The sequence below is a fragment of the Oncorhynchus masou genome, unplaced genomic scaffold (genome assembly GCF_036934945.1).
Source record: "Oncorhynchus masou masou isolate Uvic2021 unplaced genomic scaffold, UVic_Omas_1.1 unplaced_scaffold_1273, whole genome shotgun sequence".
NCBI classification, from domain to species: domain Eukaryota; kingdom Metazoa; phylum Chordata; class Actinopteri; order Salmoniformes; family Salmonidae; genus Oncorhynchus; species Oncorhynchus masou.
In genome coordinates this window covers 44,373-72,135 of record NW_027002563.1, presented here as the reverse complement: position 1 = coordinate 72,135, position 27,763 = coordinate 44,373, and the positions used below count along the sequence as shown (strand labels likewise).

The following is a 27,763-nucleotide window of genomic DNA, read 5'->3' as shown; positions in this document are numbered from 1 at the left end:
TGTACCCAAACAATTTAAACTTCTACTTTTAAAAATCCACCTCTCTAAAAACAAGTCTCTCACCGTTGCAATCTGCTATAGACCACCCTCTGCCCCCAGCTGTGCTCTGGACACCATATGTGAACTGATTGCCCCCCATCTATCTTCAGAGCTCGTGCTGATAGGCAACTTAAACTGGAACATGCTTAACACCCCAGCCATCCTACAATCTAAACTTGATGCCCTCAATCTCACACAAATTATCAATGAACCTACCAAGTACCTCCCCAAAGCCTTAAACACGGGCACCCTCATAGATATCATCCTAAACAACTTGCCCTCTAAATACACCTCTGCTGTCTTCAACAAGATCTCAGCGATCACTGCCTCATTGCCTGCATCCGTAATGGGTCAGCGGTCAAACAACATCCACTCATCACTGTAAAACGCTCCCTGAAACACTTCAGCGAGCAGGCCTTTCTAATCGACCTGGCCGGGGTATCCTGGAAGGATATTGATCTCATCCCATCAGTAGAGGATGCCTGGATATTTTTTTTAAATGCCTTCCTAACCATCTTAAATAAACATGCCCCATTCAAGACATTTAGAACCAGGAACAGATATAGCCCTTGGTTCTCCCCAGACCTGACTGCCCTTAACCAACACAAAAACATCCTATGGCGTTCTGCATTAGCATCGAACAGCCCCTGTGATATGCAGCTGTTCAGGGAAGCTAGAAACCATTATACACAGGCAGTTAGAAAAGCCAAGGCTAGCCTTTTCAAGCAGAAATTTGCTTCCTGCAACACTAACTCAAAAAAGTTCTGGGACACTGTAAAGTCCATGGACAATAAGAACACCTCCTCCCAGCTGCCCACTGCACTGAAGATAGGAAATACTGTCACCACTGATAAATCCACCATAATTGAGAATTTCAATAAGCATTTTTCTACGGCTGGCCATGCTTTCCACCTGGCTACTCCTACCCCGGTCAACTTCACTGCACCACCCACAGCAACTCGCCCAAGCCTTCCCCATTTCTCCATCTCCCAAATCCGTTCAGCTGATGTTCTGAAAGATCTGCAAAATCTGGACCCCTACAAATCAGCCGGGCTAGACAATCTGGACCCTTTCTTTCTAAAATGATCTGCCGAAATTGTTGCCACCCCTATTACTAGCCTGTTCAACCTTTCTTTCGTGTCCTCTGAGATCCCCAAAGATTGGAAAGCTGCTGCGGTCATCCCCCTCTTCAAAGGGGGGGACACTCTTGACCCAAACTGCTACAGACCTATATCTATCCTACCATGCCTTTCTAAGTTCTTCGAAAGCCAAGTCAACAAACAGATTACCGACCATTTCGAATCTCACCATACCTTCTCTGCTATGCAATCTGGTTTCAGAGCTGGTCATGGGTGCACCTCAGCCACGCTCAAGGTCCTAAACGATATCTTAACCGCCATCGATAAGAAACATTACTGTGCAGCCGTGTTCATTGATCTGGCCAAGGCTTTCGACTCTGTCAATCACCACATCCTCATCGGCAGACTCGACAGCCTTGGTTTCTCAAATGATTGCCTCGCCTGGTTCACCAATTACTTCTCTGATAGAGTTCAGTGTGTCAAATCGGAGGGTCTGCTGTCTGGACCTCTGGCAGTCTCTATGGGGGTGCCACAGGGTTCAATTCTTGGACCGACTCTCTTCTCTGTATACATCAATGAGGTCGCTCTTGCTGCTGGTGAGTCTCTGATCCACCTCTACGCAGACGACACCATTCTGTATACTTCTGGCCCTTCTTTGGACACTGTGTTAACAACCCTCCAGGCAAGCTTCAATGCCATACAACTCTCCTTCCGTGGCCTCCAATTGCTCTTAAATACAAGTAAAACTAAAGGCATGCTCTTCAACCGATCGCTACCCGCACCTGCCCGCCTGTCCAACATCACTACTCTGGACGGCTCTGATTTAGAATACGTGGACAACTACAAATACTTAGGTTAGACTGTAAACTCTCCTTCCAGACCCATATCAAATATCTCCAATCCAAAGTTAAATCTAGAATTGGCTTCCTATTTTGCAACAAAGCATCCTTTACTCATGCTGCCAAACATACCCTTGTAAAACTGACCATTCTACCAATCCTCGACTTTGGCGATGTCATTTACAAAATAGCCTCCAATACCCTACTCAACAAATTGGATGCAGTCTATCACAGTTCAATCCGTTTTGTCACCAAAGCCCCATATACTACCCACCATTGCGACCTGTCCGCTCTCATTGCCTGGCCCTCGCTTCATACTCGTCGCCAAACCCACTGGCTCCATGTCATCTACAAGCCCCTGCTAGGTAAAGTCCCCCCTTATCTCAGCTCGCTGGTCACCATAGCATCTCCCACCTGTAGCACACGCTCCAGCAGGTATATCTCTCGAGTCACCCCCAAAACCAATTCTTTCTTTGGCCGCCTCTCCTTCCAGTTCTCTGCTGCCAATGCCTGGAATGAACTACAAAAAGCACTGAAACTGGAAACACTTATCTCCCTCACTAGTTTAAGCACCAACTGTCAGAGCAGCTCACAGATTACTGCACCTGTACATAGCCCACCTATAATTTAAACCCAAACAACTACCTCTTTCCCTACTGTATTTAATTAATTAATTAATTTTGCTCCTCTGCACCCTATTATTTTTATTTCTACTTTGCACATTCTTCCATTGCAAATCTACCATTCCAGTGTTTTACTTGCTATATTGTATTTACTTTGCCACCATGGCCTTTTTTTGCTTTTACCTCCCTTATCTCACCTCATTTGCTCACGTCGTATATAGACTTGTTTATACTGTATTATTGACTGTATGTTTGTTTTACTCCATGTGTAACTCTGTGTCGTTGTATGTGTCGAACTGCTTTGCTTTATCCTGGCCAGGTCGCAATTGTAAATGAGAACTTGTTCTCAACTTGCCTATCTGGTTAAATAAAAAAAATAAAAAAATATATGTGGTCTGTGGTTGTGAGGCTAGTTGGATATACTGCCAAATTCTTCTGCAGTCTTTTGTTTCAGCTCATGAAACATCAGGGGCGGCAGGGTGGTTAGAGTGTTGGACTAGTAGCCGGAAGGTTGCAAGTTCAAACCCCCGAGCTGACAAGGTACAAATCTGCCGTTCTGCCCCTGAACAGGCAGTTAACCCACTGTTTCTAGGCCGTCATTGAAAATAAGAATTTGTTCTTAACTGACTTGCCTGGTTAAATAAAGGTAAAATAAAAAAATAAAAATCAACACTTTACATGTTGCGTTTATAATTTGTTTATTGTAGTTACTATCAGTTTTAGGAACATCTTTCCAAATATTTCACCTTATTTTTTACTTTACCCAAAATATGACATCAGTGATAGTCAAAATGTTGAAAATCTGTGAACGTCTAAATAAGAAATTGGGCCATTTAAACAGCAGATGTCGAACCCTTTCAACAATGGAGAGATGCTACTGATGTGCTTTGTGTCTTCGATGTAAAAACTATTACACAAAATTACTTCTTTAGTTGTTTTATGTTTAAGGAAGTGTGTAGGTCGCATTCTGTATCATACAGCTATGAAAGTTATATATTTAGAACCACCTGCTTGATTGGAATCTTGCAAAGTCTGTGTTTTCAGTGTGCTTGAACTGTTTAGTTTTTTGTGTTCTGACTTGTAAAACAGGATGAATAAAATAAGTAGTGTAAACATAAAAGTAATTACCAGGAAGCTCTACATTTATTTGGCCTCAGGTTGAGAGATCTGATTAGGATTTACTCTTGTAGCACTGTTGTTTTATCATGTGGAGATTTCATTCGGGTCTCTATTTTTTAAAAACACTGTCTTTGGCAGGAGAAAGACCAGACTCAGAGGAACCAGAGCCAGGGACGTCCAAACCAGCAAGACGACACCAGTGCTTCCAGTGTGTAAATAGTTTCAATGGGTCAGGGGATCTGAAAAAACAGGAGAAAATTCACACAGGGGAGAAGCCTTACCACTGCTCCCAGTGTGGAAAGTGTTTCAACCAGTCAGGGGAGCTGAAACAGCACGAGAGAAGTCACACAGGGGAGAAGCCTTACCACTGCTCACAATGTGGAAAGATGTTTAACCGGAAAGGACATCTGAAAGCTCATGAGAAAATACACACAGGGGAGAAGCCTTACTGCTGCTGCCAGTGTGGGAAGAGTTTCACCCGGTCAGGGGATCTGAAAAAACATGAGAGAATACACACAGGGGAGAAGCCTTACCACTGCTCCCAGTGTGGAAAGCGTTTCTACCAGTCAGGGGAGCTGAAACAGCATGAGAGAATTCACACAGGGGAGAAGCCTTACCACTGCTCCCAGTGTGGGAAGAGTTTCAACTGGTCAGGGGATCTGAAAAAACATGAGAGAATACACACACGGGAGAAGCCTTACCGCTGCTCCCAGTGTGGAAAGAGTTTCAACCAGTCAGGGGATCTGAAAAAACATGAGAAAATTCACACAGGGGAGAAGCCTTACCACTGCTCACAGTGTGGAAAGATGTTTAACCAGAAAGGACACCTGAAAGCTCACGAGAAAATTCACACAGGGGAGAAGCCTTACCACTGCTCACAATGTGGAAAGATGTTTAATCAGAAAGGACACCTGAAAGCTCATGAGAAAATTCACACAGGGGAGACGCCTTACCACTGCTCCCAGTGCGGCAAGTGTTTTAGCCAGTTAGGGAACCTGAAACAACATGAGAGAATTCACACAGGGGAGAAGCCTTACCACTGCTCCCAGTGTGGCAAGTGTTTTAACCAGTTAGGGATCCTGAAACAGCACAAGAGAATACACACAGGGGAGATGCATTACCACTCCTCCCAGGGTGCAAAGCTTTTGCCAATTTAGGAAGCCTGAAAGAACATGACACAAAGGATAAAAGCTCAGATTTTGGGAAAACATATTACTCATAACAATCACTTAAATGTCATTAGAGAATCCACACAGGAGAGAGAAATTACTTCTCTTAGCGTGTATATTGATATTTCACATCTCATTTTTCTTGCAATTCATCAGAGAACATACTCAATGCTCCCGTTGTCTTATATTGTTGCCTTATAATGTGTTGACCTGTTTTTACAAGATGAAATTGCTTCTTCCAATTATTGATAAACATGTACCTGTTAAGAAACTGACTGTTAGATATGTTAAGGCTCCATGGATTGATGAGGAATTTAAAAACTGTATGTTTGAAAGAGTTGGGGCAAAAGGAGTGGCTAATAAGTCTCGCTGCACATCTGGCTGGCTGTTTTATGTACTGCAAATTGAGAAATTATGTGACCAAACGCATGTAGAAAAACATCATGAAAGAAAAGCAGTGCAAGTATTGAATTTTGTAAAGTTAGTGTGGGAGAGGTGGAACTACCCAAGAGTGGTAAAGCGGCCTTTACTGGTTCTAACAGCAGACCTATAAGCTTGCTGCCAGCTCTTAGCAAACTGTTGGGAAAAAATGGTTTGAACAAATACAATGCTATATTTCTGTCAACAAATGAACAACATACTTTCAGCATGCTTATAGAGAAGGGCACTCAACATGTACTGCACTGACACAAATGGCTGATGATTGGTTGAGAGAAATTGATAACAAGAAGATTGTGGGAGCTCTATTGTTAGATTACAGTGCAGCCTTTGATATTATTGACCATAACCTGTTGTTTAAGAATGTATGTGTGCTATGGCTTTTCAACCTCTGCCATAATGTGGATTCAGAGCTATCTATCTAATAGAACTCAGAGGGTTTTTAATGGAAGCTTCTCTAATGTCAAACATATGAAGTGTGATGTACCGCAGGGCAGCTCTCTAGGCCCTCTACTATTTTCTATTTTTACCAATGGCCTTCCACTGGCATTAAACAAAGCATGTGTGTCCATGTATGCTGATGATTCAACTATATAATCACCAGCAACCACAGCTAATGAGTTCACTGAAACTCTTAACAAATAGTTGCAGTCTGCTTTGGAATCCATGGCCAGTAATAAACTGGTCCTGAACTTCTCTAAAACTAAGAGCATTGTATTTGGTACAAATCATTCCTCAAGTTCTAGACTTCAGCTGAATCTGGTAATGAATTGTGTGGCTGTTGAACAAATTGAGGAGACTAAATTACTTGGCATTACCTTAGATTGTATACTGTCATGGTCAAAACATATAGATTCAATGGTTGTAAAGCTGGGGAGAGGTCTAGCCATAATAAAGAGATGCTCTGCTTTTTTGACACTACTCTCCACAAAGCAAGTTCTGCAGGCTCTAGTTTTGTCTAATCTTGATTATTGTCCAGCCGTGTGGTCCAGTGCTACAAGGAAAGACCTAGTAAAGCTGCTGCTGGCCCAGAACAGAGCGGCTGTCACGCTCTGGCCATAGAGAAGCTTTTATTCTCTATTTTGGTTAGGCCAGGGTGTGACTAGGGTGGGCATTCTATGTTATTTTTCTGTGTTTTTGTATTTCTTTGTTTTTGGCCGGGTATGGTTCTCAATCAGGGGCAGCTCTCTATCGTTTTCTCTGATTGAGAACCATACTTAGGTAGCTCTTGCCCACATGGGTTTTGTGGGTAGTTGTTTTCTGTCTTTGTGTGTCTGCACCAGACAGAACTGTTTCGTTTGTTCCGCTTTGTTGTTTTTGTTCTTGTGTTCAGTTTCTTTATTAAATCTACCATGAACACGTACCACCTGCACCTTGGTCCTCTTCACCTTCTTCCACCTATGACAACCATTACAGCGGCACGTTTTGCTCTTAATTGTAATCAGAAGGCTGATATAAATACTATACATGCCAGTCTCTCTTGGCTAAGAGTTGAGGAGAGACTGACTATATCACTTATTTTTATAAGAAACATGAATGTGTTGAAAATCCCAAATTGTTTGCATAGTCTGTAATGGAATTCTGCCCTATGTGCACAGAAGAGACCACAGGAAAACTTTGTTGATCAGAGGTTAGTTTGTTTAATAAGGATTGCAACCCGGAGTTTACACTTACAGCAATTTGCAAGCAAGACACTCAGTTCAAAAGATGGTGTTTTCCCTTTTTATCCCCTACTGAGGATCACCCCGCCCAGGCTGATGTCCCTTAACTTTAATACCATGTAAGTTTGTGTGTATGCATTGATATGTAGGCTACGTGTGCCTGTTACAAAATGTATGTAGTTCTGTCCTTGAGCTGTTCTTGTCTATTGATGTGCTGTATTACGTGTCATGTTCTGTGTGGACCCCAGGAAGAGTAGCTGCTGCTTTTACAACATCTAATGGGGATCCTAATAAAATACCAAACTCTGTTATTCTCTCTGAGCTCAGAAATAAAGAATCTTGGTTTGACTTGGACTCCAACAGATCCTTATTTTATAATATCCACCTCAACTCTTCCACAGATTGCTGTTTCATCATTGTCTCAATGAAGACTTCTTTGTTTTACTTTCCTGGGGTCATTTACAAGCCTCCCACTGGTTGAATAAACGTTGTTTCCACGTCAAATTAAAAAACATCTTTAACATTGATGAACCTTCACAATCTTCATCCCTAAACTAGCAACATTAATTAATGTTTCAATGACATTCCTGGCCTTATGAAATCCTAGCTAAATACAATGTTCGCACCAGTTTTCATGTCTTTGGTTATGCAAACATTTGTTTACTAGATTATATTTCTCATTAAGAATAATGTTCTTTTAATTCTATATGAAGGAGAGTCATAACAATAAAAAGGTTATTCATGGGGTAAAATGATCTGTTTTAAGTCATTAGTAAAGGGCACATCGTTAAAGAACACAGTTATCTTTTATTTCGTGGTCTATATCCTCTCAATCATTTATTCCTTCATAAACCGAAAACATTTGTACCTAAACACAACATGTGTTCAAGGGCCCCTTTAGGTTCACGACCTCTTGACCATTATATATGGATAGCTGACAACTATTTTTTAAAGGTCAAAAGTGATCTGTTTAGGTCATCAGTAAAGGAAGCATAGTTGAAGAGTACAATGACCCTTTCAAAGACTGAGACATCCCCCCCTAGAACTATTTTATTTTAAATGATCTGTTTAGGACATTAGTAAAACAGATGTTTTCAAAGACACCTGGGGGGCCAGGTTGTTAATTATTTTGTGTCCATATAGTTCCCCTGTGTGCAAGGGCCCCTAGATTCACAACTTTTAACCCTTAACATTCCCAGCCAAGGGGAGAGAAAGAGGGAGAGAGAAAGAGAGAGACATTTAGTACAGTCATTTAAACATACATATTACAATTGTTAAAGTTTACTATGTAATATTAAATACAAAATGTAATAAAATAAAATAATGAAACTATGTCACTAATCTTTTTTACTAAAGAATTTTTTCTAAATCATACATGTTATTATTACATGTAGCATCACTACATAACAACAACATGGTAGCAACACCACATGGTACATACATTATTGGGCACAACAATACATCACACGAAGCAGCCACATCTGTCAGTAAGAGTGTCCACAATTGAGTCCTTGAATGAAGAGATGGAGATAAAACTGTCCAGTTTGAGTGTTTTTTGCAGCATGTTCCCATCGCTAGCTGCAGCAAACTGAAAAGAGGAGCGACCCAGGGATGTGTGTGCTTTGGGGACCTTTAACAGAATGTGACTGGCAGAATGGGTGTTGTATGTGGAGAATGAGGGCTGCAGTAGTTATCTTAGATAGGGGTGAGTGAGGCCTAAGAGGGTTTTATAAATAAGCATTAAACCAGTGGGTTTGGCAACAGGTATACAGAGACAAGCAGTTTACATAGGAGTATAGAGTGCAGTGAGGTGTCCTATAAGGAGCATTGGTGGCAAATCTGATGGCCGAATCGTAAAGAACATCTTTACGCTCAATGTATCCTACCATGACTATATCCAACCCTACTCCATGTGTTGTCACGATCATGTATCCTACCATGACTATATCCAACCCTACTCCATGTGTTGTCATTGTCATGTATCCTACCATGATATATCCAACCCAACTCCATGTGTTGCACTATCATGTATCCTACCATTACTATATCCAACCCAACTCCATGTGTTGTCACTGTCATGTATCCTAATGACTATATCCAATAAACTCCATGTGTTGCCACTATCATGTATCCTACATGACTATCCTAACTCCATGGATGTCACTGTCATGTATCCTACCATGACTATATCCAACTCCATGTGTTGCCACTATCATGTATCCTACATGACTATATCCAACCCTACTCCATGTGTTGCCACTATCATGTATCCTACCATGACTATATCCAACCCTACTCCATGTGTTGTCACTATCATGTATCCTACCATGACTATATCCAACCCTACTCCATGTGTTGTCATTGTCATGTATCCTACCATGACTATATCCAACCCAACTCCATGTGTTGCCACTATCATGTATCCTACCATGACTATATCCAACCCAACTCCATGTGTTGCCACTATCATGTTTCCTACTTGGCTGAAGCTTTGATCCAGTGGAAGAAGTATTGAGGAGCAGGGAGGTTAAAGGTCACTTCAGGATACAGCTGTTACTCTAAACTATCCCTAGATAATACAGTAATGAGAGAAAATGTATAGAATATTTATGGCTCTATAACATCTCTATCTAATCCATTTTATTGAACCTAATTCCATTTTCTCCATTTAGTTTTTCCAGGTTTCTGATTTGTCCCTGTTTGTCTGTTTTTCTCTCTAAATCACACTGTTAATAGAAAACAACAACATTGGATGTTCTAAGTCCACAACAACACTTAAACCACATCAGGAGAACACGTTTGAAGTCTGAGAAAAATCTAAGACATGTTCATTTTTGTGTGTAGATACCCTTTAATTGAAGTGACACCAGCAAGAGCCTTGCTTGGTTAGTGGTGTCTCTGTAGCACACATGTGATTGCAGAGTCTGCTGAACAAATCACAACTGGATTGATGCAAATAGTCATGATATCATTCTGCCAGGGAGGCATAGACTACTTTGTAGTTAACATTTAATTGACAAAGTTTTTTGGGAAAGCGTTCAACCAGAAGATGGTTGTCACTAGCATCATCGCTAACAGCTACACATAGTGGTAGACAAATGCACTCAGACATTTTCAGGCTGTTTCCTCTTCAGAAACTTGAAGGAAAATACATATCACTGAGGCAAATTTAACGATGACTTGCAGGCAGTCGGTTCAGAATAACGATGACAAAAATGGAAAACTCTTCAATCTGTCACCTAATCCTACCTAACGGGCAGGTCAGCCCTGGAGTAAAGTATTGGCTGTAAGAAGTAAGAGAAAACATAACATCTGGTTCTTTTTAAATTTCTTCGCATGACATGGCTTGCCAGAATAAACATTGTTATTAATATTTTTCCAGTCTACGTTTTCCACTCCAGTCAGCAGAGAGCGATATGAGTCTTTCAGGTGATGCTGCTTGCGTGACGTATAATCTAGTGGACGGAACTGGAGGCTTCTTCAACAGCGACAAAAGGCTTCTGATTCAACCAACGTGTTGCTTTGCTAGCGAACAAAAAGTTGAGTCTTTGAAGCTCTTTAGACCAATCGTGTGTATATTACTCTTAGTGTTTTGAATATAATTATGTTTACCCATCTACTAGTTCATTTTAACGTCATTTGCTCGTTAAATTAGCAAATGTGTTACTAAATTGATATTGCATTCGGCTAATCGACCGGAGCATGAGCTCACAAAGCTCGACCGAGAAAGAAGCTCTGGTGAAAGGAGAGGAAGAAGCTTTCAGGATGAAAAGGGAGGAAGAGGACGCTATCACATTGAATGAAGAAGAGGATGATATTACAGTGAAAGAGGAAGATGGGAAAGATGTTGTCAAAGTTGAAGGGGAGGAGGTAGAAGCTTTCAGAATCAAAAACGAGGAAGATGCCATAACATTAGAAGAAGAGAATGTAGTGAAAGAAGAGGAAGAACCTTTTAGAGTAAAAGAGGAAGAGGAGGCTATCTCAATAAAAAAGGAGGAAGACGTTTTGGGAGTGAAAGTGGAGGAGGCTGAAGATCAGATTACCACCAGTGAGTACTGTCTTAAAAACAGGTGCACAAACTATGCAGTTGGTGAACTAATGTGGTGTTTGAAAGGGGCATTCTACTTCAGTTCAACACTTGAATATGTCGTTCAGTACTGTGGGAATTGTTTAAGGGCCAATCTGCCATTGGTACATATGTTTTTTGGACTTCGATGTACTGAATTCTCATTCTCCATGTGGTCTACATTAAAGTTCACCTCATCTAATATAACAGGCTTTTAAAATCTACTTAAAATATCAAAGGGATGTAAAAGGCACCCATTTTGTGGAAATGACCCTTTACATTTGCAACACAAACAATATTTTACAAAATCATGATGGAAGTGGCCATTTTTGACATATTCATGCCTCTTGATTGTAATAGATGGTCATAAGTTTACCGTCTGTTTGCTGTTCTCGTTCACATAGTAGAGAGACGTGACTACCGTGGATCCTCTGGGGAGCATCAACAACATCCTGATGCTGACGAGGAAGAGAAGAGTCTCTCCAGATCAGAACACCAGATGGTACAGCTTGGTCTGGTCTAGCATACAGCTTGCTCTATTGGGGTCTGGGCTGGATTTCAGTAAAGCACTTCATGACAACAGTGGCATCAGCATCCATAATGATATGTGTCTGTGTCCCCTCTTTATGGTTACCAGGACAACGCTTGCCCTTCCTCCCTCCTGGAGTCCCCGTGTCGTGCCTCTCCCGGTGGCACCTTACTGCTGGGTATGAAGAGGTTGTCTGTGCTGCTGGTGAACTGCAGGAAAACAACGGGGCTGAGTGGAACTGTGAGAGGAGGAGAAGAGATGAAAGGATCAGATTTGACACATCAAAGTAAGTGCTGTCGTTCAGTTTGAACAAACAAAATCCATCTGCCCACTGGTATCTGTTACCAGGACAACCAGCAGAGTTCTGTTCGTTGACAGGAAGATAGACTGGTGGATATGGATGTTATGAATATCAAAACACTGAAAAAGGATTCTACCAATGAAAAGAGAGAAACCAATATACCATATAAAACCTTGATGAAAGTTAGCTTTAGAGAGAGAGTTTCAAGATGATCCAATGTAAGGTGCTTGTTTTACAAAAACTTTTCCTTAAAAATGATGACCTGACTTTTTTCAATCTTTACCAACGACATGCCAACGACATTTGAGTAAAGCCAGTGTGTCTGTATGCGGATGACTTAACACTGTAGACGTCAGCTACCACGGAAACTGAAATGACAGCAACACTTACAAATCTTTAGGATGTTTTTATCATACAAGTTCAATAATGTTCCAACGGGAGAATTCCATTGTCTGTAGAAAAGCAATGGAACGAGAGCGAACTGTCGCATGACCGCGCGTCACGAGACCAAGGCACTCTGCCAGACCTCTGACTCATTCCCCTCTCATTCAGCCCCCCCTCACAGTAGAAGCGTCAAACAACTAGTGGAAGCATTAGGAAGTGCAACATAACCAATATCCCACTGTATCTTCAATAGGGGCTGAGTTGAAAACTACAAACCTCAGATTTCCCACTTCCTGTTTGGATTTTTTCTCAGGTTTCTGCCTGCCATATGAGTCCTGTTATACTCATTGACATCATTCAAACAGCTTTAGAAACTTCAGAGTGTTTTCTATCCAATACTACTAATAATATGCACAAATTAGCATCTGGGACTGAGTAGGAGGCAGTTTACTCTTGGCACGCTTCTCATCCAAAAGTGAAAATGCTGCCCCCTATCCCAATTAAAGGAGGACTGTAGCATCTAATGATGAATTACTATGGAGTCTGATGCTTTGAAGGAGAAGTTTACCCAAAATCCAGAAACTCCTAAGTGATTCCATACATTAAAACTAGTCCACTGGATTTTTCCCTCTCCCCTCTTTCTCCCTGTAGTGCTGTACTGAAACAGCTGCTCTCCCTCTCTCCCCTGTTTTGCTGTACTGAAACCGCTGCTCTCTCCCTCTCTCTCCCTGTAGTGCTGTACTGAAACAGCTGCTCACCCTCTCTCTCCCTGTAGTGCTGTACTGAAACAGCTGCTCTCCCCCTCTCTCCCTGTAGTGCTGTACTGAAACAGCTGCTCCCCCTCTCTCTCCCTGTAGTGCTGTACTGAAACAGCTGCTCTCCCTCTCTCTCCCTGTAGTGCTGTACTGAAACAAATTCATCACAGATCTTCATTGTAAAGGGTTTAAACACTGTTTCCCAAGCTTGTTCAATGAACCATAAACAATTAATGAACATGCACCTGTGGAACGATCGTTAACCTGATGGGAAAGGTGTTCCGCTAGCGGAACCCCACGACAACATTCCGCTGAAAAGGCAGCGAGCGAAATTCTAAAATATTTTTTAGAAATATGTAACTCATGTAATCTGTCCAATACAGCAAATGAAAGATAAACATCTTGTTAATCTACACATGGTGTCCGATTTCAAAAATGATTTACAGCGAAAGCACAACGTGATTGTTAGCTCATAGCCAAGTCCTAAAAACGCACAGCTATTTTTCCAGCCAAAGATAGCAGTCACAAAAAGCAGAAATATAGATAAAATTAATCACTAACCTTTGATTAGATGACACTCATAGGATATCATGTTACACAATACATGTATGTTTTGTTCGATAATGTGCATATTTATATCCAAAAATCTCAGTTTACATTGGCGCGTTACATGCAGAAATGTTTTGATTCCAAAACATCTGGTGAATTTCCCAGAAATACTCATAATAAACATTGATAAAAGATGCAAGTGTTATTCACAGAATTAAAGATGGATTTATCCTCTATGCATCCGCTATGTCAGATTTTTTTTTTAACTTACGGAAAAAGCATAATCTGAGAACGGCGCTCAGTACCCAAAAACAGCCAAAGACAACTCTGCCATCTTGGAGTCAACATTAGTTCGAAAAAACACTATAAATATTCACTTACCTTTGATGATCTTCATCAGAAGGCACTCCCAGGAATCCCAGTTCGACAATAAATGACTGATTTGTTCCATAAAGTTCCATAAAGCTCATCATTTAGCCACTTGTTGTTAGCGTGTTCAGCCCAGTAATCCATCTTCAAGAGGCGCGACCATTTCCTCCATGACAAAAACTAAAAAGTTCCGTGACAGGTCGTAGAAACAAGTGTGCAAAACATGTCTGCAATCAATCTGTAGGATGTTTTTAACGTCTTAAGATTAGGGGGCAGTATGTTCATTTTTGGAAAAAGAACGTTCCCAAATTAAACAGGCTTTTTTGTCAGGACAAGATGCTGGAATATGCATATAATTGACAGCTTAGGATAGAAAACACTCAAGTTTCCAAAACTGTAAAAATATTGTCTGAGTATAACAGAACTGGTATTGCAGGCGAAAGCCTGAGAAAAATCAAATCCGGAAGTGACTCATCTTTTGAAATCTCTGCGTGCCGATGCGTCCCTATTGCGTCCCTATTGAGCAGTGAATGGGCTATCAACCAGATTCCTTTTTCTCCGTATTTCCCAAGGTGTCAACAGCATTGTGACATAGTTTTACACCTTTATGTTGAAGAATACCCGTAAGCGGCTACATTGTGTAAGTGGTCATCTGATGGCTCTCAGAGTGATTCTTGCGTAAAATACAGAGGTAGCCATTTTTTCAATCGGTCCTACTGAAAAACCAATTGTCCCGGTGGATATATTATCGAATAGATATTTGAAAAACACCTTGAGGATTGATTATAAACAACGTTTTCCATGTTTCTGTCGATATTATGGAGCTAATTTCCGGTCGATTTCTCAGCCAAACGTGAAGAACAAATGGAGCTATTTCGCCTACAAAAATAATATTTTTGGGAAAAAGCAACATTGGCTATCTAACTGGGAGTCTCGTGAGTGAAAACATCCGAAGCTCATCAAAGGTAAACGATTTAATTTGATTGCTTTTCTGATTTTGGTGGCCAAGTTACCTGCTGCTAGCTGGACAAAATGCTAGGCTATCGATAAACTTACACAAATGCTTGTCTTGCTTTGACTGTAAAGCATATTTTGAAAATCTGAGATGACAGGGTGATTAACAAAAGGCTAAGCTGTGTCTCAATATATTTCACTTGTGATTTTCATGAATAGGAATATTTTCTAGGAATATTTATGTCCGTTGCATTATGCTAATTAGTGTCAGTCGATGATTACGCTCCCGGACCCGGGATGGGGAGTCACTAAAGGTTAACATATCATCAATAAGGTTCCAACCGGAGAATTTCATTGTCTGAAGAAAAGCATTGGAACGGGAGCTAACTCTCTAGGGAGCGCGCTTCATGAGACCAGGCTCTCTGCCAGACCACTCACTCAAATAGCTCCTATGAGCCCCTCCTTTATAGTAGAATCCTCAAAACAGGTTCTAAAGACGGTGACGTCTAGTGGAAGCCCTAGGAAGTGCAAGCACATCCATAACTATCAGGGATTTAAATAGGCACTGTTTTGAAATTCGACTTCTCACTTTTTGTTTGGATTTCTTCTCATGGTTTTGCCTGCTATATGAGTTCTGTTATACTCACAGACATCATTCAAACAGTTTTAGAAACTTCAGTGTTTTCTATCCTGGTCTGGCGTCGTTATATGTGGTTGTGAGGCCAGTTGGATATACTGCCAAATTCTCTAAAACGACATTGGAGACAGCTTCTGGTAGAGAATTGTACATTCAATTATCTGGTAACAGCTCTAGTGGATATTCCTGCAGTCAGCATGCCAATTGCACGCTCCCTCAAAACTTGAGACATCTGTGGCATTGTTGTGTGACAAATCTGCACATTGAAAGTGGCATTTTATTCTCCACAGCACAAGGTGCACCTGTGTAATAATCAAGCTGTTCAATCAGCTTCTTGATATGCCACACCTGTCAGGTGGATGGATTATCTTGGCAGAGAATAAATGTTAACTAACACGGATGTAAACAAATTTGTGCACAACATTTTTGAGAAATAAGCTGAGCTTATGGAAAAATTCTGGGGTCTTTTATTTCAGTTCATGAAACATGGGACCAACACTTTACATGTTGTTTTATATTTTTTAGCAACATCTACCCCAAAATTATTTTTACTTTACACAAAATATGTACAAAGTTTGTGAACATCTAAATAAAATAAATGATCACAGCGGGTGTTGTCATGGAAATTCATGTATACTGAGAGAGACTGTCATTTCTTCAAACAATAATTTTTATTTAATATTGATTAATTATTGCAATAATGAAGCGGTTGACCCCACACGCTTGAGTGTGTTGCTGAGAGCTTAACCTTGAATGAAAAACAGAGCTCTTATAAATGCTTAGTCGGGGCTGGTTCCACCCCTCCCATGTTGATCGGGGGACATCACAAGCCATCCTGGGTTCATCCTGTGGTCATCTGCACCTGGTGTTGTTTTAACCCCAACCCGGCCCAGATGCCAGGATGACTTGGAACACTAAGGGATTTTGTTCTACTCCTCCAGGCTCTCGGTTACCCCCCCCCCCCCCACACACACACACATCTTGTCTATGTAATACCAGCTGTAGGTTTCTATCAGCAAGTCATGAATCAATTGTCAGCTCAAGCTCCAGAGGCCCAACTCGGTCCCATAGACACAGATGAGAGAGTACCCATCAAAGCTATTCAATGGCTAAACAGTATTAATACAATCTTGTAATTTTTCTCAGTGTCCACCCTATCGACAACGGGTAAATGTTACTGGTGTGCTTTGTGTCTTCGATGTAAACACTATTACACAAAATTACTTATTTAGTTATTTTATGTTTAAGGAAGTGTGTAGGTCACATTCTGTATCATACAGCTATGAAAGTTATATATTTAGAACCACCTGCTCGATTGGAATCTGTGTCTTCAGTGTGCTAGAACTGTTTAGTTTTTTGTGTTCTGACTTGTAAAACATTTGTTTGGCATCAGGTTGAGAGATCTGATTAGGATTTACTCTCATAGCACTGTTGTTTTATCATGTGGAGATTTCATTCGGGTCTCTATTTTTAAAAACACTGTCTTTGGCAGGAGAAAGACCAGACTCAGAGGAACCAGAGCCAGGGACGTCCAAACCAGCAAGACGACACCAGTGCTCCCAGTGTGGAAAGGGTTTTAACGATTTAGGGAACCTGAAACGACATGAGAGAATACACACAGGGGAGAAGCCTTACCACTGCTCCCAGTGTGGAAAGAGTTTTAACGATTTAGGGAACTTGATACAGCATGAGAGAATACACACAGGGGAGAAACCTTACCATTGCTCCCAGTGTGGAAAGAGTTTCAACGTTTTAGGGAACCTGATACAGCATGAGAGAATACACACAGGGGAGAAGCCTTACCACTGCTCCCAGTGTGTGAAGAGTTTCAAACAGTCGGGGGATCTGAAAAAGCATGAGAGAATACACACAGGGGAGAAGCCTTACCACTGCTCCCAGTGTGGGAAGAGTTTCAAACAGTCGGGGGATCTGAAAAAGCATGAGAGAATACACACAGGGGAGAAGCCTTACCACTGCTCCCAGTGTGGGAAGTGTTTCTACCAGTCAGAGGAGCTGAAACAGCATGAGAGATTTCACACAGGGGAGAAGCCTTACCGCTGCTCCCAGTGTGGAAAGATGTTTAACCAGAAAGGACACCTGAAAGCCCATGAGAGAATACACACAGGGGAGAAGCCTTATCACTGCTCCCAGTGTGGCAAGTGTTTTAACCAGTTTGGGAGCCTGAAACAACATGAGAGAATACACACAGGGGAGAAGCCTTTCCACTGCTCCCAGTGTGGAAGGAGTTTTAACCGGAAAAACAGACTGAACCAACACGAGAAAATACACAGAGGGGAGATGCATTACCACTCCTCCCAGGGTGCAAATCTTTTGCCAATTTAGGAAGCCTGAAAGAACATGACACCGAGGATAAGGCTTACAAAAGCTCAGATGTTGGGAAAACATATTACTCATAACAATCACTTAAACGTCATTAGAGAATCCACACAGGAGAGAGAAATTACTTCTCTTAGCGTGTATATTGATATTTCACATCTCATTTTTCTTGCAATTCATCAGAGAACATACACAGTGCTCCCGTTGTCTTATATTGTTGCCTTATAATGTGTTTACCAGATGAAATGGCTTCTTCCAATTATTGAGTAACATGTACCTGTTAAGGAACGGACTGTTAGAACTGTTAAGGCTCCATGGATTGATGAGGAATTTAAAAACTGTATGTTTGAAAGAGAAAAGAGAACCTCCTGGCATTGACAACTTAGATGGAAAGCTACTGAGGACAGTAGCTGACTCTATAGCCACTCCTATCTGACATATTTTTAATATGAGCCAAGAGGAAAGTCTTTATTCTCAGGCCTGGAGGAAGCCAAATTAATCCACTACCCGAGAGTGGTAAAGCGGCCTTTACTGGTTCTAACAGCAGACCTATAAGCTGGCAGCAAGCTCTTAGCAAACTGTTGGGAAAAAAATGGTTTGAACAAATGCAATGCTATATTTCTGTAAACAAATGAACAACATACTTTCAGCATGCTTATAGAGAAGGGCACTCAACATGTACTGCACTGACACAAATGACTGATGATTGGTTGAGAGAAATTGATAACAAGAAGATTGTGGGAGCTCTATTGTTAGATTTCAGTGCAGCCTTTGATATTATTGACCATAACCTGTTGTTTAAGAATGTTTGTGCTATGGCTTTTCAACCTCTGTTCAGAGCTATCTATCTAATAGAACTCAGGGTTTTTAATGGAAGCTTCTCTACTGTCAAACATATGAAGTGTGATGTACCGCAGGGCAGCTCTCTAGGCCCTCTACTCTTTTCTATTTTTACCAATGGCCTGCCACTGGCATTGAACAAAGCATGTGTGTCCGTGTATGCTGATGATTCAACTATATAAGCACCAGCAACCACAGCTAATGAGTTCACTGAAACCCTTAACAAAGAGTTGCAGTCTGTTTTGGAATGCATGGCCAGTAATAATCTGGTCCTGAACATCTCTAAAACTAAGAGTGTTGTATTTGGTACAAATCATTCCTCAAGTTCTAGACCTCAGCTGAATCTGGTAATGAATTGTGTGGCTGTTGAACAAGTTGAGGAGACTAAATTACTTGGCATTACCTTAGATTGTAAACTGTCATGGTCAAAACATATAGATTCAATGGTTGTAAAGCTGGGGAGAGGTCTAGCCATAATAAAGAGATGCAGGCTCATCTTGATTATTGTCCAGTTGTGTGGTCCAGTGCTGCAAGGAAAGACCTAGTAAAGCTGCATCTGGCCCAGAACAGAGCGGCTGTCACGTGACAGCCAGGTGTGGCCGGGTGTGGTTCTCAATCAGAGACAGCTGTCTATTGTTGTCTCTAATTGTGAATCATACTTCGGCAGCCTTTTTCCACCTGTGTTTTTGGGGTAGTTGTTTTCTGTATACTTGATTTGCCTTACAGAACTCTTCGTTCTTCTCTTTGTTATTTTGTTTGAATGTTTTTTGATTAAATAAAATTCATGAACACTTACCACGCTGCGCTTTGGTCCATGCTTTCCGACGAGAGACGTGACAATTATGTGTCATGTTTTGTGTTGACCGCAGGAGGGGCAGCTGCTGCTTTTGCAACAGCTAATGGGGATCCTAGTAAAATACCAAATACCAAACTCTGTTGTTCTCTCTGAGCTCAGAAATAAAGAATCTTGGTTTGACTTGGACTCCAGCAGATCCTTATATTATAATATCCACTACAACTCACCCACAGATTGCAGTTTCATGATTGTCTCAATGAAGAGTTCCTCATTCCACTTTCCTGTGGGCTTTTATAAGCCTCCCACTGGTTGAATAAACATTGTTTCCACGTCAAATTAAAAAACATGCTTAACATTGATGAACCTTCACTATCTTCATCCCTAAACTAGCAACATTAACTATTGTCTATTGTTATTCTCAATGACAATCCAAGCTAAATACAATGTTCCCACCTGTTTTCATGTCTTTGGCTATGCAAACATTTGTTTATTCGATTATATTTCTCATTAAGATGAATATAGTTTTAATTCTGCATGGGTCACGCATTGCTTTGGTCATGTGTTCCCTTATGGGTCAATGATTTTAATTAGAATATAGCAATGATGCTCTGTCCTCAATCACTTACAGTTTCTTTGGAAAGTATTCAGACCCCTTGACTTTTAGGTTTAGGTCATCAGTAAAGGGGACATCTTAAGTATTACAATGACCCTTTCAAAGACAGACATCCCCCGGACCTCCCCCCTATAACTATTTTTAAAAGGGTAAAATGATCTGTTTTCTATAGCATTAAGGTCAGGGCGTTGTGATGCAAACTCCAATACCTTGACTTTGTTGTCCTTAAGCCATTTTGCCACAACTTTGGAAGTATGCTTGGCATCATTGTCCATTTGAAAGACCCATTTGCGACCAAGCTTTAACTTCCTGACTGATGTCTTGAGATTTAGCTTCAATATATTCACATTATTTTCATCACCCATGATCTTTCTATTTTGTGAAGTGCCCCAGTCCTTCCTGCAGCGATTCACCCCCACAACGTGATGCTGCCACCTGTGTGCTTCACGGTTGGGATGGTGTTCTTCGAATTGCAAGCATCCCCCTTTTTCCTCCGAACATAACGATGGTCATTATGTCCAAACAGTTCTATTTTTGTTTCATCAGACCAGAGGACGCCTTCAGGCGTTTGGAAATCGCTCCCAAGGATGAACCAGACTTGTGGAGGTCTACCATTTTTTTCTGAGATCTTGGCAGATTTTTATTTATTTTCCCATGATGTCAAGTAAAGAGGCACTGAGTTTCAAGGTAGGTCTTGAAATACATTCACAGGTGCTCTTCCAATTGACTCAAATTATGTCAATTAGCCTATCAGAAGCTTCAGACATAATTTTCTGGAATTTTCCACGGCTGTTTAAAGGCATAGTCAATTTAGTGTATGTAAACTTCTGACCCACTGGGATTGTGAAATAATCTGTCTGTAAACAATTGTTGGAAAAATGACTTGTGTCATTAACACAGATGTCCTAACCGACTTGCCAAAACTATAGTTTGTTCACAAGAAATGTGTGGAGTGGTTGAAAAATGAGCTTTAATGACTCCAACCTAAGTGTATGTAATCTTTAGCTTCAACTGTAAATACTGTATCCTTCACTATCTATTCCTCACTATATATTGCATCTTAGCTGCTGTGTTTCTGCTCATCCATGTTTTATACTTCTATATTTCCCATTCCTTTACTGGATTATGTGTATTAGGTTTAGTTGTGGAATTTGTTAGATATTATCTGTTTGATACTGTTGGACTTAGAAGCATAAGCATTTCACTACACTCACAATAACATCTGCTAACCATGTGTATGTGACCAATAACATCTGCTAACCATGTGTATGTGACCAATAACATCTGCTAACCATGTGTATGTGACCAAAACATCTGCTAACCATGTGTATGTGACCAATAACATCTGCTAACCATGTGCATGTCACCAATAACATCTGCTAACCATGTGTATGTCACCAATAACATCTGCTAACCATGTGTATGTCACCAATAACATCTGCTAACCATGTGTATGTGACCAATAACATCTGCTAACCATGTGTATGTGACCAATAACATCTGTGTATGTGACCAATAACATCTGCTAACCATGTGTATGTGACCAATAACATCTGCTAACCATGTGTATGTGACCAATAACATCTGCTAACCATGTGTATGTGACCAATAACATCTGCTAACCATGTGTATGTGACCAATAACATCTGCTTACCATGTGTATGTGACCAATAACATCTGCTTACCATGTGTATGTGACCATAACATCTGCTAACCATGTGTATGTGACCAAAACATCTGCTAACCATGTGTATGTGACCAATAACATCTGCTAACCATGTGCATGTCACCAATAACATCTGCTAACCATGTGTATGTCACCAATAACATCTGCTAACCATGTGTATGTGACCAATAACATCTGCTTACATATATTTTCCTTTGTTTTCCACTAACCCTATCACCCCTTCCCTAATTGGAGGAAACTATTGCAATCACAGAGTCTTACAGGTGGAATGAATACATATCTAAAGGGGGACTAAATTAGCCACTTTAATTATCTTTGTTTTTATATTGTTTGATCAGTGGTGTAAAGTACTTAAGTAAAAAATAGTTTAAAGTACTATTTAAGTAGCTTTCCAGGGAATCTCTACTTTACTATTTTTGACTAATTGTACTTTTACTTCACTACATACATAAAGAAAATGTACTTTTTACTCCATACATTTCCCTGACACCCAAAAGTACTCATTACATTTCGAAGGCTTAGCAGGACAGGAAAATGGTCCAATTCACTCACTAATCAAGAGAACATCCCTGGTAATCATTACTGGCTCTGATCTGGCGGACTCACTAAACACACGTTTCAATTGTAGATTGTCATAGAGTTGGAGTGTGTCCCTGGCTATCCGTCAATAAAATAAAAACAAACAAGAAAATGGCACCATCTGGTTTGCTTAATATAAGGAATTTGAAATGATTTACATACTTTTGATACTTCAGTATATTTTAACTTTTACTCGAGTAGTATTTTACTGGGTGACTCACTTTACTTGCGTACTTTTCCCACCACTGTGATGCAAATGTAAAAGGGCCGTTCCACAAAATGGGTGCATTTTGCGTCCACTTGATATTTTAAGTAGAAATGCACTGTATATTATATTTTAAAACCTAGCTATACTAGAATAAGTGCACTTTAATATAGACCACATAGAGAATTCAATAAATCCATTTTTGAAGTTCCAAAAATATATGTACCAATGGCCGTTTTTAATAAACAATTCCTACTACTGAACAACATATTCAAGTGTAGAACTTCAGTAAATGCCCCTTTAAAAACAACTGCATAGTTTGTGCCCGTTTTTAAGACAGTGGTAATCGGATCTTTAGTTTTTTTCACTCCCAAAACGTCTTCCTCTTTTATTGAGATATCCTCTCTTTTACTCTAAAGGGGTCTTCCTCCTCTTTCAATTTTACGGCATCTTCCTCCTTTTTGATTCTGAAAGCTTCTACCTCTTTTTCCACTTTGACAACCTCGTTCCCATATTCCTCTTTCACTGTAATATCATCCTCTTGTTTCAATGTGATCGCCTCCTTATTCATTCTTCAAGCTTCTTTGCCTCCTTTCACCAGTTTCTTTCTCCGTCTAGATTAGTGAGTTTATGCTCCGGGAGATTAGCCTAGTGCAGTATCAATGTAACACATTTGCTAATTATGTTGAAAACACTAAGAGTAATATACACAAGATTGGTCTAAAGAGCTCCAATGTTTCGGTTTTAGGTTTGCTAGCAAAGCACAGCGTGGTTAAAATCAGAAGCCTTTTGTCGCGGTTGAAGAAGCCTCCTGTCCCGTCCACTAGATTATACGTCACGCAAGAAGCATCACCTGAAAAATTAATATCGCCATCTGCTGACTGGAGTGGGTCACGCAAATTGGAAAATATGAATTACAATGTTCAGTCTGGCAAGCAATGTCATAAGAAGTAATTTAAAAATAACCAGATGTTATGTTCTTACTTCTTACAGCCAATACTTTCCTCCAGGATTGGCCTGCCTATTAGGCAGGATTAGGTATGTATATAGACTCTCTTTTTTTTCTACTGTGTTATTGACTTGTTAATTGTTTACTCCATGTGTAACTCTGTGTTGTCTGTTCACACTGCTATGCTTTATCTTGGCCAGGTCGCAGTTGTAAATGAGAACTTGTTCTCAACGAGCCTACCTGGTTAAATAAAGGTGAAAATATATTTTTTAAAGGTGACAGATAGAATAGGGTGGCATACTCTGAGCTAAATTGACCAAGGCTCATCGCGAACAACACATAACGCTTCCTATGGTGGCATATGGGCTATTTAGGCAAGTGTTGGTGTCTCCCATCTCCACAGAGGAACTCTATATATCTGTCAGAGTGGCCATCAGGTTCTTGGTAACCTCCCAGACCAAGGCCCTTCTCCCCCGATTGCGCAGTTTGGCTTGGCGGCCAGCTCAAGGAAGAGCCTTGGTGGTTCCAAACTTTTCCTTTTAAGAACGATGGTAGCCACTGTGTTCTTTGGGAACTTCAATGCGGCATATTTTTTGTTGTTGACTCCCTCCCCCATATCTGTGCCGGCGCTCTACGGACAATTCCTTCGACTTCATGGCTTGGTTTTTGCGCTGACTTGCACATTAAACTGTGGGACCTTATATAGACACGTGTGTGCCTTCCCAAATCATGTCCAATCAACTGAATTTGCCACAGGTGGACTCCAATGAAGTTCTAGAAACATCTCAAGGATGATCAATGGAAACAAGATGCAGCTGAGCTCAATTTCGATTCTCATAGCAAAGGGTCTGAATACTTATGTAAATAAGTTATTTCTGTTTAAAAATACATATACATTTGTAATACTTTCTAAAGGCACTGTATGTATAAACATATATTTTCCTTTGTTTTCCACTCACCCAATCACCCCTTCCCTGATTGGAGGAAACTCATGCACCACAACTTTCAGACTTCTATGTCCAGCTTATTCATACTATGTACATTTTACAGACAATGTGTGATACAATAGTTATATTTAGTTTGTTTGTAATCCTATGCTTCAGTTACCCTAAATCTCTCCCATCGATCTCTGAAGACCATCCAGTCCTATCCTTCAGTTACCCTAAACCTCTCCCATCTATCTCTGAAGACCGTCCAGTCCTATCCTTCAGTTACCCTAAACCTCTCCCATCTATCTCTGAAGACCATCCAGTCCTATCCTTCAGTTACCCTAAACCTCTCCCATCTATCTCTGAAGACCAGCCAGTCCTACCCTTCAGTTACCTCCTCCCCATTATCTCTGAAGACCAGCCAGATCTTCAGTTACCCTAAACCTCTCCCATCTATCTTGAAGACCATCCAGTCCTGTCCTTGTTACCCTAATTTATCTATCTCTAGAAACAAACCTCCTCCTTTTCCCTCAGAAGAGACTCAATTGGTCTTGTGTTGTGTTGTGTTGTGCACATAGATGCCAGAAACAAAGGGAGAAGGTGAAGGAATATGCAAGAACGTGGCTGTAATGAAAGTGAACTGTGTTTATGCATGATCAGGGGCGTATTCATTCAGCCGATTCTGTTGACAAATGTTTCTTAAACGGAACACAACCAGGATAAACATACGTGAATTTGTCCAATAGAACCTCTATTTCCGCTAGATGCAGGCGAGAGTGTGCAAGGCGATATTGAATGTGTCACTGTCAGTGACCTCAAAATTTTCTCTCGACCTGTGTGAACCTACATTCTAAACTTTCATTCATAGGCTAGGTTGCCACCTCATGATGGGTATAGGAAAATTATAGTATCATGTTGTAGCCTAAACCTACCACTGTTACATTGAACAAAGTAACTTAAATGCTGTAATAGAAATAAGGCTTGTCTTCCCCTCATTTAAACCCCGCCACTCTTCTTGAATAGCTGAAAAACCCAGCAGCGGTGCAGTTCTTGACACAAACCAGGGCGCCTGGCACCTACTACCATACCCCGTCCATGTCTCTGAATATCTCCATGTCTCATATCTCACTGATTAAAATTCCTTATTTAACCTGTCTCCCCCTTCATCTACACTGACTGAGGTGGATTTAACTAGTGACATCAATAAGGGATCATAGCTTTAGCCTGGATTCACCTAGTCAGTCTATGGTCATGGAAGGAGCAGGTGTTCTTAATGTTTTGTCTACCCAGTGTATAGCACTACAGATAATCAAGTGCTATTTGCATGTGATGCATTTGGTCTGTTGTTTACAGGACGATTTGTATCTTATAGAGCGTGGCTTTAAGGGAATAGTATGGTCACATCTAATAAAAACCAATGTGAAAATGAACAGAGCAAATGTATATTAACACACTACCTATTCATAGATGTATTTATTAATCATCTACATATTCATATTAAGCTTCTACGTCTGTGTACAGGAACATATTATTTGTAAGACGTAAGAGAAAATATATCAGCTTATTGTTAAATTATTATGACGTTCTTTCCAATACAATTAGAGTCGTAACTATTGTTTCCAAACTGCGTTACCCACTCCAGCCAGCAGATGGCGATGTGCGACTTTCAGGTGATGCTTCTTGCGTGACGTATAATGGACTGGACGGGACGCTTCTTCAGGAACAACAAGGCGCCAACTCTTACAACCACCTCGATAGCTTGCAAGACAACATACAACTGAAAGATTGATTCTTTAGACTATGTTAATGTACATTAGCTAATGTCAGTGTTTTAAACGCATTTCGGTTGATGTATCTACTGGTTAACATTAACCTAATGTGCTTGTTCAATTTGCAAACTTGTTAAAGATTGATACTGGCTAGGCTAGTCGCTAATGCTAGCTAGCTAACATCCCTGACCATGAGCTCACTAAACTGCTCCTCCCTTGCTAATGAAGAGGAGGTCTGCTGTTTGGAGAAAGAATCTTTCAGAATGAAAAAGGAGGAAGAGGAGGCTGTTATAGTGAAAGAAGAGAACGAACCTTTTAGAGAGGAAGAGGATGCTGTCTCAATAAAGGTGAAGAAGGAAGACGTTTTGGGAGTGAAAGAGGAGGAGACAGAAGATCTGATTAACACCAGTGAGTACTGTCTTAAAAACAGGGACTATGCCGTTGTTGAACTAATGTGGGGTTTTTAAGGGGCATTCTACTGAAGTTCGACACTTGAATATGTTGTTCAGTACTGTATAAATTGTTAAACGGTCGATCTGCCATTGGTTCATATATTTTCGGGACTTTTCAATTAGATGTATTGAATTCTCCATGTGGTCTACATTAAAGTTCTCCTCATCTAGTATAACAGGCTTTTAACATGCAATATTGGTGCAAATGTTCTACTTAAAACATCAAAGGGCACTTATTTTGTGGAAAAACCCTTCACATTTGCATGAAAAAAATGTTTTGTTAGGAAATCATGATGAAAGTGGCCAATTTAGGCCCTTTTAGACATATTCATGCCTCTTGTAAGTCTCTGTGATTGCAATAGATGGTCGTACGTTTACCATCTGTTTGATGTTCTCATTCACACAGGAGAGAGACATGACTATTATGGATCCTCTGGGGAGCCTCAACAACATCCTGATGCTGACGAGGAAGAGAAGATTCTCTCCAGATCAGAACACCAGATGGTACAGCTTGGTCTGGTCTAGCATACAGCTTGCTCTCTCTGGGTCTGGGCTGGGTTTCTGTAAAGCACTTAATGACAACAGTGACATCAGCATCCATAATGATATCTGTCTGTGTCCCCTCTTTATGGTTACAGGACAACGCTAGCCCTTCCACCCTCCCGGATTCCATGTGTCGTGCCTCTCCCGGTAGCACGTTACTGCTGGGTATGAAGAGGTTGTCTGTGCTGCTGGTGGACTGCAGGAAAACAACAGGGCTGAGTGGAACTGTGAGAGGAGGAGAAGAGATGAAAGGATCAGATTTGACACAAAGTAAGTTCCTGTTGTTTAGTTTGAACAAATACAATAGATCTGCCCACTGGTATCTGTTACCAGGACAACCAGTAGAGAGAAACCAATAGACCATATAAAACCTTGATGAAAGGTAGCTTTAGAGAGAGAGAGTTTCAAGATGATCCAATGTAAGGTGCTTGTTTAAAAAAAAAAAAGATTCCTTAAAACATTATGGATATTACATTGCCTGTCCCAGTCAATCCCCCTAACACTTACAAAGAGCTGCAGTGAGTTTCAGAATGGGTGGCAAGGAATAAGTTAG

At 40.7% G+C, this 27,763-nt stretch overlaps 1 pseudogene; it reads left to right on the top strand.

Moving 5' to 3' along the window:
• Positions 1-27,763, top strand: part of LOC135530138 (zinc finger protein 845-like) — a 46,423-nt pseudogene that overhangs the window by 7,446 nt on the left and 11,214 nt on the right.